A 13,046-nucleotide genomic window follows, 5' to 3' on the forward strand; every position below is an offset into this window, starting at 1 on the left:
CACCTCACAAAGTGTGACCTCACACTAACATTTGGTCAAATAAATCTTTTAACCAGTTGCCGACCGCCGCACGACGATGTACGTCGACAGCATGGCACGGGCAGGCATATTGGCGTACATGTACGTCCCTTGCCTCCCGCGGGTCGGGGGCCCGATCGGGCCCCCGCCCGGTGCCTGCGGCGGTCGGTTTTCGTCCGGGAGCGATCCGGGACGAGGGGGCGGCCATTCATTCATGGCCACCCCCTCGCGATCGCTCCCGACGAATAGGAATCCCCCGTGACATCACTTCCTCTCCTGTAATGTAAACACAGGAGAGGAAGTGATGTATTCTCTCCTCCGTGTCGGTATTTTTCGTTCCGACACGGAGGAGAGCGGATCGGTGAGTTGCACCAACACTCTACACACACAGTAGAACATGCCAGGCACACTCACACCCCCCCTTTACCCCCCGATCACCCCCCCAATTACCCCTGCCCCCCAGTCACAGTGACACCAATGTCATTTTTTTTTTTTTTTTGCATTGGTGTCATTTGTGACTGTAATAACTGTTAGGGCAGTTAGAGTTAGCCCCCTTTAGTTCTAATGTACCCCCCTAACCCCCCCAATAAAGGTTTAACCCCGTGATCACCCCCCGTCGCCAGTGTCACTAAGGCTGGGTTCACATTGCAGCGGTTTATGAGAACGAATGTGATTCGCACCGCACTGCAGTGCAAATCACATCCGATCTCTGTGCGATTCGAGTTCAGCCATTCGCCGCACCCGCCGCACCCGCCACACCCGCCGCACCCACCGCAAATTCGCACGGGACCCTTTTTTTGGCCCGCAGCAGAATCGGATCGCATGGGTGTTCACACCATGCGATCCGAGTTTGCAGATCGCACTGCGATATGCGAACTGATCTGGGGGTGTCAGTAACATTTCACTGACACTCCCAGCAGTTCGCATAGGGCAGTGTGAACTGCCGCCGGGAGGCATGCGATGCGGGAACCCGCCGCGGATTTGCGGCGTTTCCGCATCGCTCCAGTGTGAACCCAGCCTAATAAGCGATCATTTTTCTGATTGCCGTATTAGTGTCACAGGTGACGCTAGTTAGGCAGGTAGGTATTTAGGTTCGCCGCAGCTTTTTATAGCGCCAGGGACCCCCATATACTACCGCATAAAGCCCCCTGATTGCCCCCTAGTTAACCCTTTCACCAGTGATCACCATATAACTGTTACAGGTGACGCTGGTTGGTTAGTTATTTTTTATAGTTTCAGGGCACCCGCCATTTATTACCTAATAAAGGTTTAACCCCCTGATCACCCGGCGGGTGTCATTTGTGACTAATAACTGTTAGGGCAGTTAGGGTTAGCCCCCTTTAGTTCTAAGGTACCCCCCTAACCCCCCCAATAAAGGTTTAACCCCGTGATCACCCCCCGTCGCCAGTGTCACTAAGGCTGGGTTCACATTGCAGCGGTTTATGAGAACGGATGTGATTCGCACCGCACTGCAGTGCAAATCACATCCGATCTCTGTGCGATTCGAGTTCAGCCATTCGCCGCACCCGCCGCACCCGCCACACCCGCCGCACCCGCCGCAAATTCGCACTGGGAACCTTTTTTTGGCCCGCAGCAGAATCGGATCCCATGGGTGTTCACACCATGCGATCCGAGTTTGCAGATCGCACTGCGATATGCGAACTGATCTGGGGGTGTCAGTAACATTTCACTGACACTCCCAGCAGTTCGCATAGGGCAGTGTGAACTGCCGCCGGGAGGCATGCGATGCGGGAACCCGCCGCGCATTCGTGGCGTTCCCGCATCGCTCCAGTGTGAACCCAGCCTAATAAGCGATCGTTTTTCTGATCGCTGTATTAGTGTCACAGGTGACGCTAGTTAGGCAGGTAGGTATTTAGGTTCGCCGCAGCTTTTTATAGCGCCAGGGACCCCCATATACTACCGCATAAAGCCCCCTGATTGCCCCCTAGTTAACCCTTTCACCAGTGATCACCATATAACTGTTACAGGTGACGCTGGTTGGTTAATTATTTTTTTATAGTTTCAGGGCACCCGCCATTTATTACCTAGTCTCACTAGTGTACCCCTAAATTTAGGGGTGTCTACTTTCCAAAATGGGGTCATTTGGGGGGGGTTTGTGCCATCTTGGCATTTTATGGCCTTCAAAACTGTAACGCCCTTAGAAAGCCTGAAGGCGGTGCTTGGTTTTCGGGGCCCCGTACGCGGCTAGGCTCCCAAAAAGTCCCACATATGTGGTATCCCCGTACTCAGGAGAAGCAGCAGAATTTATTTTGGGGTGTCATTTCACATATGCCCATGGCATGCGTGAGCAATATATCATTTAGTGACAACTTTGTGAAAAAAAAAAAAAAAAAAGTTTGTAATTTTCCCGCAACTTGTGGCAAAATATAAAATATTCCATGGACTCAACATGCCTCTCAGCAAATAGCTTGGGGTGTCTACTTTCTAAAATGGGGTCATTTGTGGGGGTTTTGTGCCATCTTGGCATTTTATGGCCTTCAAAACTGTAATAGGTAGTGAGAAGTGAACTCAAAAATTTACGCCCTTAGAAAGCCTGAAGGCGGTGCTTGGTTTTCGGGGCCCCGTACGCGGCTAGGCTCCCAAAAAGTCCCACATATGTGGTATCCCCGTACTCAGGAGAAGCAGCAGAATTTATTTTGGGGTGTCATTTCACATATGCCCATGGCATGCATGAGCAATATATCATTTAGTGACAACTTTGTGAGAAAAAAAAAAAAAAAAAAAAGTTTGTAATTTTCCCGCAACTTGTGGCAAAATATAAAATATTCCATGAACTCAACATGCCTCTCAGCAAATAGCTTGGGGTGTCTACTTTCTAAAATGGGGTCATTTGTGGGGGTTTTGTGCCATCTTGGCATTTTATGGCCTTCAAAACTGTAATAGGTAGTGAGAAGTGAACTCAAAAATTTACGCCCTTAGAAAGCCTGAAGGCGGTGCTTGGTTTTCGGGGCCCCGTACGCGGCTAGGCTCCCAAAAAGTCCCACATATGTGGTATCCCCGTACTCAGGAGAAGCAGCAGAATTTATTTTGGGGTGTTATTTCACATACGCCCATAGCATGTGTGAGCAATATATCATTTAGTGACAACTTTGTGTAAAAAAAAAAAAACATGCCTCTTATCAATTTCCTTAGGGGGTCTACTTTCCAAAATGGGGTCATTTGGGGGGGTTTTGTACTGCCCTGCCATTTTAGCACCTCAAGAAATGAGATAGGCAGTCGTAAACTAAAAGCTGCGTAAATTGCAGAAAACGTACCTTAGTTTGTAGATGTGACAACTTTTGCGCAAACCAATAAATATACAATAATTGACTTTTTTTTTACCAAAGACATGTGGCTGAATACATTTTGGCCTAAATGTATGACTAAAATTGAGTTTATTGGATTTTTCTAATAACAAAAAGTAGAAAATATCATTTTTTTTCAAAATTTGCGGTCTTTTTACGTTTATATCGCAAAAAATAAAAATCGCAGAGGCAATCAAATACCATCAAAAGAAAGCTCTATTTGTGGGAAGAAAAGGACGCAAATTTTGTTTGGGTACAACATTGCATGACCGCGCAATTACCAGTTAAAGCAGCGCAGTGCCAAAGTGTAAAAAGACCTCTGGTCATTTACCAGCAAAATGGTCCGGTCTGAAAGTGGTTAAGTCACCCCGGACTAACACATCATACTTTCCTCCTCGTTGCTCCATTGATGTTCCTCCATTATGACTCGATATACATGAGAGAAAAAGAGCTCCAAATAGTGCTTATATTATTTTAAACAATATTCTATTACATTCTATTTATTTACTTATTTATTTATTTAAAAGTGTGCATAGAACTCACATTTAACCCTGTGATGTAATGTGTAGGGGAGGGGCAGATTTGTTTGGCAAGACGCTTTTGCATCCTTCACGGAGAGGCACGAAGTAGCTGCAGCATCGTGGTTTTATACAGGGCTCAAGTCCTGCGGGAACGCATGGGAACGGAGTTCCTGTACTTTTTCCACAACAGGAGCCCAGTTCCCATTAGCAGCCGTGTCCTGTAAGACTTTGAAGTATGCAAGCTCTGTGGCAGGTGCTACACCAGCAGCCGCCAACACAGCTCACAATAGTAAGTGCCGCACACCAGGGGTGGACTGACCATTCAGGCATTGCCAGGAGGGGGCCCCATGGCAGCTTCCGCTTCGATCCACCTGTCAATCACAGCTAGCTGACGGGTAGATCAGGTCCCTGCTGCTAAGAAATTGTATTTAGTCAGACCTCTCGTGATGCGCTCCTCCCCGCCGGCCCCTCCTGATTTTCTGTCTCCTCATCCTCCCCCCCCCCTGTCTCCTGCATACTTGCTCTGTGTGTCCTGCTGAATCCCCCCCCCCCCTCTATCTTCAGTGCCATATGATGAGAGAACCCAGAGGAGGAGCACAGCTATTCTGCTCACAGGACATGCAGGGAGAGAGGTGAGCTGAGGGAGGAACATCAGTTTGGGGTGGTAAGCTGAGCACAATACCTGGCAAAGTTTAATGCCACGAGGGAAGTTTATGTGGAAATATGTGAAGGGTTGGAATAGCAGCGAGTGTGTGTTGGAGCCCTGCAGAGTTTGCAGCCCCCCAAGCTAACATACATCTCCTAAGCAGGAACACATCACTATCTCCCCAAGCATTCTGTCCAGATAATGTGCAGTTCATTTATGACCTTTCCGTTTAACCCTGTGTTATCCAAACTCTGTTCAATGAAAAGTGTAAACTTACCACATAAACACTCTATATACAAAATAACTTTCCCCAATAAAGATCAGAACATGATGTTCACATTTGCATGGAAGCACAATTGAATGAATGCTGATTATTCGGAGAATTGCCGTATTTATGTTTATAGAGAATTGTTTTTTTTATGTACTAACAGTTAAGCTTCATACACACAATACGAAAATTGGATGAAAAATACCACTTGTGAAGTGTTTGTGCATATGAGCGTATAATTTTTTTTTTTTTGGTGGGGGAGTGGATCTTGGGTGGGAGTTCCCACACTTTTTTCCCCAGGACTTGACCCCTGGTTTTATATGATATACATTGTATACTGTTGTGGAAATAATTATTTGATCCCCTGCAGATTTTGTAAGTTTGCCCATTTACAAAGAAATGAAGGGTCTAAAGATTTTTATGATAGGTCTATTTTAAATGATATAGACAGAATATCAACCAAAAATACAGAAAAAACACATGATACAAATGCTATAAATTAGGTTGCAGTTCAGTGAGTGAAATAAGTATTTGATCCCCAAGCAAAACATGACTTAGTATTTGGTGGAAAAACCCTTGTTGGCAAGCACAGAGGTAAGACATTTCTTGCAGTTGGTGACCAGGTTTGCACACATCTCAGGAGGTATTTGGTCCACACATTTTTACAGATCTTCTCTAAATCCTTAAGGTTTCTTGGCTGTCGCTTGGCAACGCAAAGTTTCAAGTCCCTCCATACATTTTCAATAGGATTAAGGTCTGCAGACCGGCTAGGCCACTCCATGACCTTAATGTACTTCTTCTTGAGCCACTCCTTTGTTGCCTTGGCTGTATATTTTGGGTCATTGTCATGCTGGAAGACCTATCTATGACCCATCTTCCATGTTCTGGCTAAGGGAAGAAGGTTATCATCCAATATTTTATAATACATGGCCGCATCCATTAGCCCCTCAATGCGGTAAAGTCAGTGTGTACCTTTAGCAGAGAAACAGCCCCAAAGCATAATGTTTCCACCTCCGTACTTGACTGTAGGGATGGTGTTCTTAGGCTCATAGTCAGCATTTTTCTTCCTCCAAATATGTGTGAGTCGAGTTAATGCCAAAGACCTCAATTTTGGTCTCATCTGACCACAACACTTTCTTACAATCCTTCTCTGAATCATTTAGATGTTCATTGGCATGACTGTACATGTGCCATCTTGAGGAGGGGGACTTGCCCTGTTTGGAGGATGAAAAATGCTGGGTATGACCCTAAGAACACTGTCCTTACAGTCAAGCACAGAGGTGAAAACATTCTTTTTTGGAGCTGTTTCTCTGCTAAAAGGTACAGACCGACATTGCTCCATTGAATGGGCCAATGCACAGGGCCATGTATAGTAAAATATTGGATAAGAACCTTCTTCTCTCAGTCAGAACACTGAAGATGGGTCATGGATGGGTCTTCCAGCATGACAATGACGCAAAACCTACCACCAAGGCAACAAAGGAGTGGCTCAAGAAGAAGCACATTAAGGTCATGGAGTGGCCTAGTCAGTGTCCAGACCTTAATTCTATAGAAAATTTATGGAGGGAGCTGAAACTTTGAGTTGCCAAGCAACAGCCAAGAAACCTATAAGGATTTATAGAAGATCTCTAAAGAAGAGTAGACCAAAATCCCTCCTGAGATGTGTGCAAACCTGGTAACTAATGATATGAAACGTCTTATCTCTGTGCTTGCCAACAAAGGTTTCTCCACCAAGTACTAAGTAATGTTTTGCTTGGGGATCAAATACTTATTTCACTCACAGAACGGCAACTTAATTTATAGCAGTTGTTTTATGTCTTTTTTCTGGGTTTTTGGTTGATATTCTGTCTATATCATTTAAAATACACCTATGATAAAAATTATAGCCCCCTTCATTTCTTTGTAAATGGGCAAACTTACAAAATCTGTAGGGGATCAAATACTTATTTGCCCCACTGTACAGTTGGGGCACGGGAGCACCTTTTAAATGTGAGTTCTATGCACAAATTTTAAATAAATTGAATATTGTTTGAAACGATATAAGCACTATTTGGAGTTCTTTTCTCTCGTATATATCAAGTCAAAATGGAGGCATATCAATGGAACAACGAGGAGGTAAGTATGATGTGTTAGTCTGGGGTGACTAAAAAGCTTTATTTGACCAAATGTAAGTGTGAGGTCACACTTTGCGAGGTGAGAGCATTTTTTATGGGGGAGCACTGAGGCGAATAGATACAAAGCACAGATTTTTGAGGATTTGTTACAACTTCTTTCTGACATTTTTATTAATTAAACATTTGATTTTATCAAGCACAGGATTGATATTATAACAAGAAGAAATACACATGGATGTATTGGCAATCATATTTGCACAGGAAAATGTATACACTAGGTGGTTGGTTACATTCATTATCACTAGCGCAGCATTATTTCTTTACTAACGCTTTAAAAAAAATGTGTCAGACTTGATGGAGCACTTGTTTTTTTTTCTGCCATCACTTTTCTAAGTTTAAAACATGTGCCGCAGCACTTAATTATAAGTGCATCTACACTTTTAGTTTTCCCTTGGTCCCTCTGCAGAGCTCCCCAAATACCCCTTGAGCCTGACTGTAAAGTCCACCTAAAGCTTCATGTGATGGGGTGGCAATGATGCTGCACTGCTCCTGAATTCAGAGCAGAGTTGCCACTCTCATGCAGGCTTGTACTGGGATGAAAAAACATTGCAGGGGGTGTGACTATCAGCATTGTGAATGCTGACTCACTAGCCTGTAGCTTGTCAGTCAGCATATGGCCAACCCAATCCCACCCACTGTTTTCTGGATTGACAGCACTGATTCTGCTGCGGAAAACACCACATTGGGAGCTGCATTGTCTGGGAAGTGGAGCATGTGGGGCACAAATAAAGGATTTGGCTCACTAAGGGATTTTGCTTACTTTGAGGCTTGTGCATCACATAGTAACTGAATATGGTACTTGTTTAGACTGTCTCTTAGGAGCCTATAATTGTACTTTAAACTAATTAAAACTTCAATAAACATTACTGAAAGTAAAGAAACCAAATCATTCTACAGGGAATGTAGATAGGCTTTCTTCTTCTGATTGGCATGTTGTTCTATGACTAGGCTGAGCTCACAATCAGAGAATCAATATACAAGACATTAAGGATGTGAAGCTTGGTAGTAAATTCCTGGTGAATCATTTATGTGGGACAAACTGGGGATTTGTGATTTTTTTAGGTGTGTACTTACTAAGAAGTTAAAGTGGTGAAATGTTAAAGAGAACCTGTAGTGTAGTGTAGTGTTAAAGCGGAGGTCCACCCTAAAGTGGACCTTCCGCTCATCGGAACCCGTCCCCCCTCCGGCGCCACAATTGCCACCTTTCAGGGGGGAGGGGGTGCAGATACCTGTACAGTACAGGTATCTGCACCCACTTCCGGGATAGCTCTCTGCGGAAAGGGGCGTAGATTACGCCCCTTTCCGCAAGTGCCCGTCCCTTTCCGCAAGTGCCCCGCTGCCTGCTGGGAAACACACAGATCCCAGAGGCAGCGGGGACCGTCCTTATTGCGCAGCGCGACTCGTGCATGCGCAGTAGGGAACCGGGAAATGAAGCCGAAAGGCTCCATTTCCTGATTCCCATACCCAAGATGGCGGCGGCAGCACCCGAGAGACGATCTAGAGATCGGCTTCGGGTGCCGACATCGCGGGCGCGCTGGACAGGTAAGTGTCACTATTTTAAAAGTCAGCAGCTGCAGTATTTGTAGCTGCTGGCTTTTAAAAAAAAAAAAAAACGTGGAGTCCCGGCGGACTCCCGCTTTAAGGAGAAAAGTAACTGAAAAGGAAGTGGTAAACACAACAGGAAGTGAAAGGAATTACGCTCTTCTCTGTCACCAGAACAATTGTTTCAAGAGAGAGGGGGGTATTTATGAAAGGCAAATCCATTTTGTGCACTTGGAAGTAAAGTCGCTGTAGATCTGAGGGGGACATGCAAGGAAAATAAAAAACAGCATTTTAGCTTGCACATGATTGGATGATAAAATCAGCAGAGCTTCCCCTCATTTCATATGTACCCCTTAGATCATGGGTCTTCAAACTATGGCCCTCCAGTTGTTGAGGAACTACAATTCCCATCATGCCTAGTCATGTCTGTGAATGTCAGAGTTTTACATGCCTCATGGGACGTGTAGTTTTGCAACAGCTGGAGGGCCGTAGTTTGAGGATCCCTGCCTTAGATGTAGAGGGACTGCACTTCCAAGTGCACTCTCAGTGCAAAGTGGATTTGCCTTTGGTAAATTACCCCCAGAGAGAGCAAATCTCTGTAGTAGGGACACAGGTGGCAATAACAGCCTTGTTGAGGTTCCAACTCTTCTCAACTCTGTTCAAAAAAATAAAAATTAATTTAGATAGACTTTATGGACAAATCATTTGCACATCATACATATGTTATGAAGGGCATTAAAGGTCTTGGATGTCAAAATGTTTTACTGGCATCCAAGTATATTTAATTGTGGAAAACCTATATATTCCAATTGTTATATTTTTCCCTTTGAGTTGGTTAACTTCCAAACTAGAGTTATATATTCCATGACCGCAATATACCATAAGATCAGTGAAGGCATAAAAGAATTATGCTGTCTGACTTGCATATTGCAACAATATTGTGTCTGGGTTTGTGCCATGGATATCTCAGCCAGCAAAGTGATATACGTAGTTCATATATACAGGTCAGGGGGGGGTGGCAGACACACAAAATGACAGAACGAAGGCTATAGACTCTTCAGACTCAAATGAGCAATACAGAATATCCAGCAAATAACTGATTCTTCTCCTGAAAAAATGTACATGCTGAACCAAAATTGGCTTTCATGGTTGACATTAATCTGTACTGAGAGAATAATGTGGGCAATCGTTGCTGAGCTTCTTCTGACAATCGAAGTTACCTGGCTACCATTTACCATTGGGTTTGATACTTACCGTAACCACTTATTAATGACCAAAATGCATCAGCTGAGGTCAGAGTGAAGTAAGAACTCCATAGGCACACTTGTTCTGGGTCACTGACACAATAGAGCTGATTTATTAAAAATGTGATTTGCAAATGTCTTAACATTTGTGCAAGCGTAACACATAATTCTGGCAAAGTAATATATGTGTAATAGTTTTCTTGTTGCCTTTGAATAGCTTAAGAACATTTGAACGTAAGAGTTAAAAGGCAAAGAACATTCAACCTGCAGGAGAAAGTATTAGGAACACCTATCCTGTGTATGGTCTATGGAGAATCTTGTGTGAATGGACAAAGGAATGGGTGTTCGACCGAACGAACCTTCAGCTACAGAGTGAAGTAAAACATTTAGCAGTGGTATTACTACATTACAGGAATTATACATTACACTTCTGCAAATGTTGAGACATTCAGTGGTATTACATTTAGCAGTGGTATTACTACATTACAGGAATTATACATTACACTTCTGCAAATGTTGAGACATTAATAAAGTGTTTTCAGCCCAAAAGCATTGGAACCATTGGGTCAGCATGGAAGCCAGGCAAAAAGCATTTAATTATGGCAATGGCGATCTCTATGTACTTTTCCGTTAAAAGCTTATTAACGAAGGACTGTATGTGTTGCCCATAGCAGTCAGCTTCCTCTAATAAATTTCTATTCTGACCTATGAAGGGAGGTGTGAGGGAGAAGTTGATTGGTTGCTAGGAACAACATGTCAAGTAACCTTACCAAGACTGAAGTTGTAAATGACCTCAGCCACAAATTAATTAAAAAGTTACATTCATTGTAATAATCTGCCTTTGACATATGTTTATCTGTAAATAAGAAGTGCAGAACTAAAAATACTTGCAATATATAACACAATGCGTATAACAGGTACAAAGATTACTAAAATGCTTTCAGTGCAATCAATAGTGTATGAACAATACAAGAAACCAATCTCAAAATATTGCATAAAAAAGAAATATGCAAAAAATAAAATAAAACATGTACTAAATAAAGTGGTTGTAAACCCTTACAGACCATTTTTGAGTACAGTAAGCCTATAATAAGGCTTACTTGTAGATACCGTGGATATATCCTAAACCTGACGGTTTAGGAGGTACACCCTGTATCAGAATGTGCCGACGTCATCGGCACATACGCACTGAAGAAACGGACCGACCGTGCTGTTTCTTCAGCTGATGTGCTGTTACCGGCGGCTCCCATGCGCACGCATGGAAGTGACCTCATCGCGGCTCCGGCCAATCACAGCACCGGAAACCTGCGATATCCGGAAATAACTCTGGGAGACATGTCGCCAGCCAGAACAGTGTGTCTGGACTGCTGTGGGGGCTTCGATCTAAGGTAAGTATTTCATAATGAGATAGTATGCTATGCATACTAGCTCATTATGCCTTTGTCTTGCAGGTTTTTTTTTTTTTTTTTTTGGTGGGTTTACAACCTCTTTAAAGTGCAATAAGAATGTCAATTGTGCAAAAACAAAAATTCAGCTAGAGATGAATTTCAAACATAAATACCAGTGCAATATATAAAAAGGGTGCGGATCTCTGTAAAAAAAATCATATGGGACTAAAGTTCATGAGTAAAGTTCATTGCTAAACCACATTGAAATAATGATCAAACACCCAGTTGTGTGACACCCATCACCTAAGTAAAAATGGAGGCTTACGAGAAAGCCTGCGACCCCCCCCCCTTACTCGGGGAAGTCATACAGCACTTGACTGTATCTCTGATCCACTGAAGAAAAGCCCAGGTGCTCTCTCAGGTATCCAGAATCGTTAAACCAAAACATTCTCAACAGACCAGGATCAGGGTACCCCTGATGGCACCATTTATGACAAAACAATCATCGGGACTGATACGTACACACGCTACTGTGCATGCGTGATCGCTATCTGGCCATTTACAAGGGATTCATTTGGATTTATGTATCTAAATGCCTGCATTCTACTAATCTGATGTAAGTGCATTACTTTTTATTAAATTATAAACTGATACAGTATCACACTTTGTGGAGTCTTTTGTTCCATATATACTTCGGCTAGCTGATCTACTGATGATTTTTGCCATTACTTCCTGGTCTGTTGAGAGCTTTTTGGTTTACCAATTAAAGGGGCGTTCCAGCCTTAAATTTTTTTATAAAAAGTCAGCAGCTAAAAACACTGTAGCTGCTGACTTTTAATAAGGACACTTACCTGTCCAGGACACCCGCGATATCGCCTCCCCAGGCCGATACGTCCCTCGTATCATGTCCCAGCACCGCCATCCTCACTAAGCTTCACTGCCGTTTCATACTGTGCATGTGTGAGACATGCGGCGCTTTGTGAATGGCCCCATTGTGTTCTGGGACACACACATGCCTAGCAACAGGGGTTTCTGGTAAGTTAATTTTTTTTTTCAAATGTTTTCTTTTTACATTTTTTTAATAATATTAATGCTATTTTTATTTTTAGGGTGCCCTCTATTTTAAGGACACCTGAGAGAGCACCTGGACTTTTCTTCAGTGGATCAGAGATCCAGTCAAGCGCTGTATGACCTCTAGGGATGAGCCGAACACCCCCCGGTTCGGTTCGCACCAGAACTTTTGAACGGACCCCTAATTCGTACGAACGTTAGAACCCCATTGAAGTCTATGGGACTCGAACGTTTGAAATTAAAAGTGCTAATTTTAACGGCTAATATGCAAGATACTGTCCTAAAAAGGGTTTGGGGACCTGGCTCCTGCCCCAGGGGACATGGGTCAATGCAAAAACAAGTTTTAAAAACAGCCCTTTTGGCGGGAGCACTGATTTTAACCACTTGCTTACTGGGCACTTAAACCCCCCTCAGTCCCAGACCAATTTTCAGCTTTCAGCGCTGATGCACTTTGAATGACAATTGCGCGGTCATACAACACTGTACCCAAATGAAATTTTTATAATTTTTTTCCCACAAATAGAGCTTTCTTTTGGTGGTATTTAGTTACAGCTCGGAGTTTTATTTTTTGCTAAACAAACAAAAAAAGATGCAAAAAAAAAAAAAAAAAAAATCATGTTTTAATAGTTTGTTATAAAATTTTGCAAACGGGTCATTTTTCTCCTTCATTGAAGTGCGCTGATTAGGCGGCACTGATAGGCTGCATTGGTGGGCACTGATGGGCTGCATTGGTGGGCACTGATGGGCTGCATTGGTGGGCACTGATAGGCTGCACTGGTGGGCACTGATAGGCATAGTTAAGGCGGCACTAATAGGCACAGATAAGGCGGCACCGATGGGCACAGATAAGGCGGCACTGATGGGCAAAG

At 43.6% G+C, this 13,046-nt stretch overlaps 1 protein-coding gene across 3 annotated transcripts in view; it reads right to left on the minus strand.

Annotated features, from left to right (window-relative positions):
- Positions 1–13,046, minus strand: part of SPTBN5 (spectrin beta, non-erythrocytic 5) — a 404,631-nt gene that overhangs the window by 356,504 nt on the left and 35,081 nt on the right. The gene's annotated exons all lie outside the window — the stretch shown is intronic.

The sequence above is a fragment of the Lithobates pipiens genome, unplaced genomic scaffold (assembly GCF_037356315.1).
Source record: "Lithobates pipiens isolate NorthernLeopardFrog02 unplaced genomic scaffold, aLitPip1_a1.2 Scaffold_30, whole genome shotgun sequence".
Classification (NCBI taxonomy): domain Eukaryota; kingdom Metazoa; phylum Chordata; class Amphibia; order Anura; family Ranidae; genus Lithobates; species Lithobates pipiens.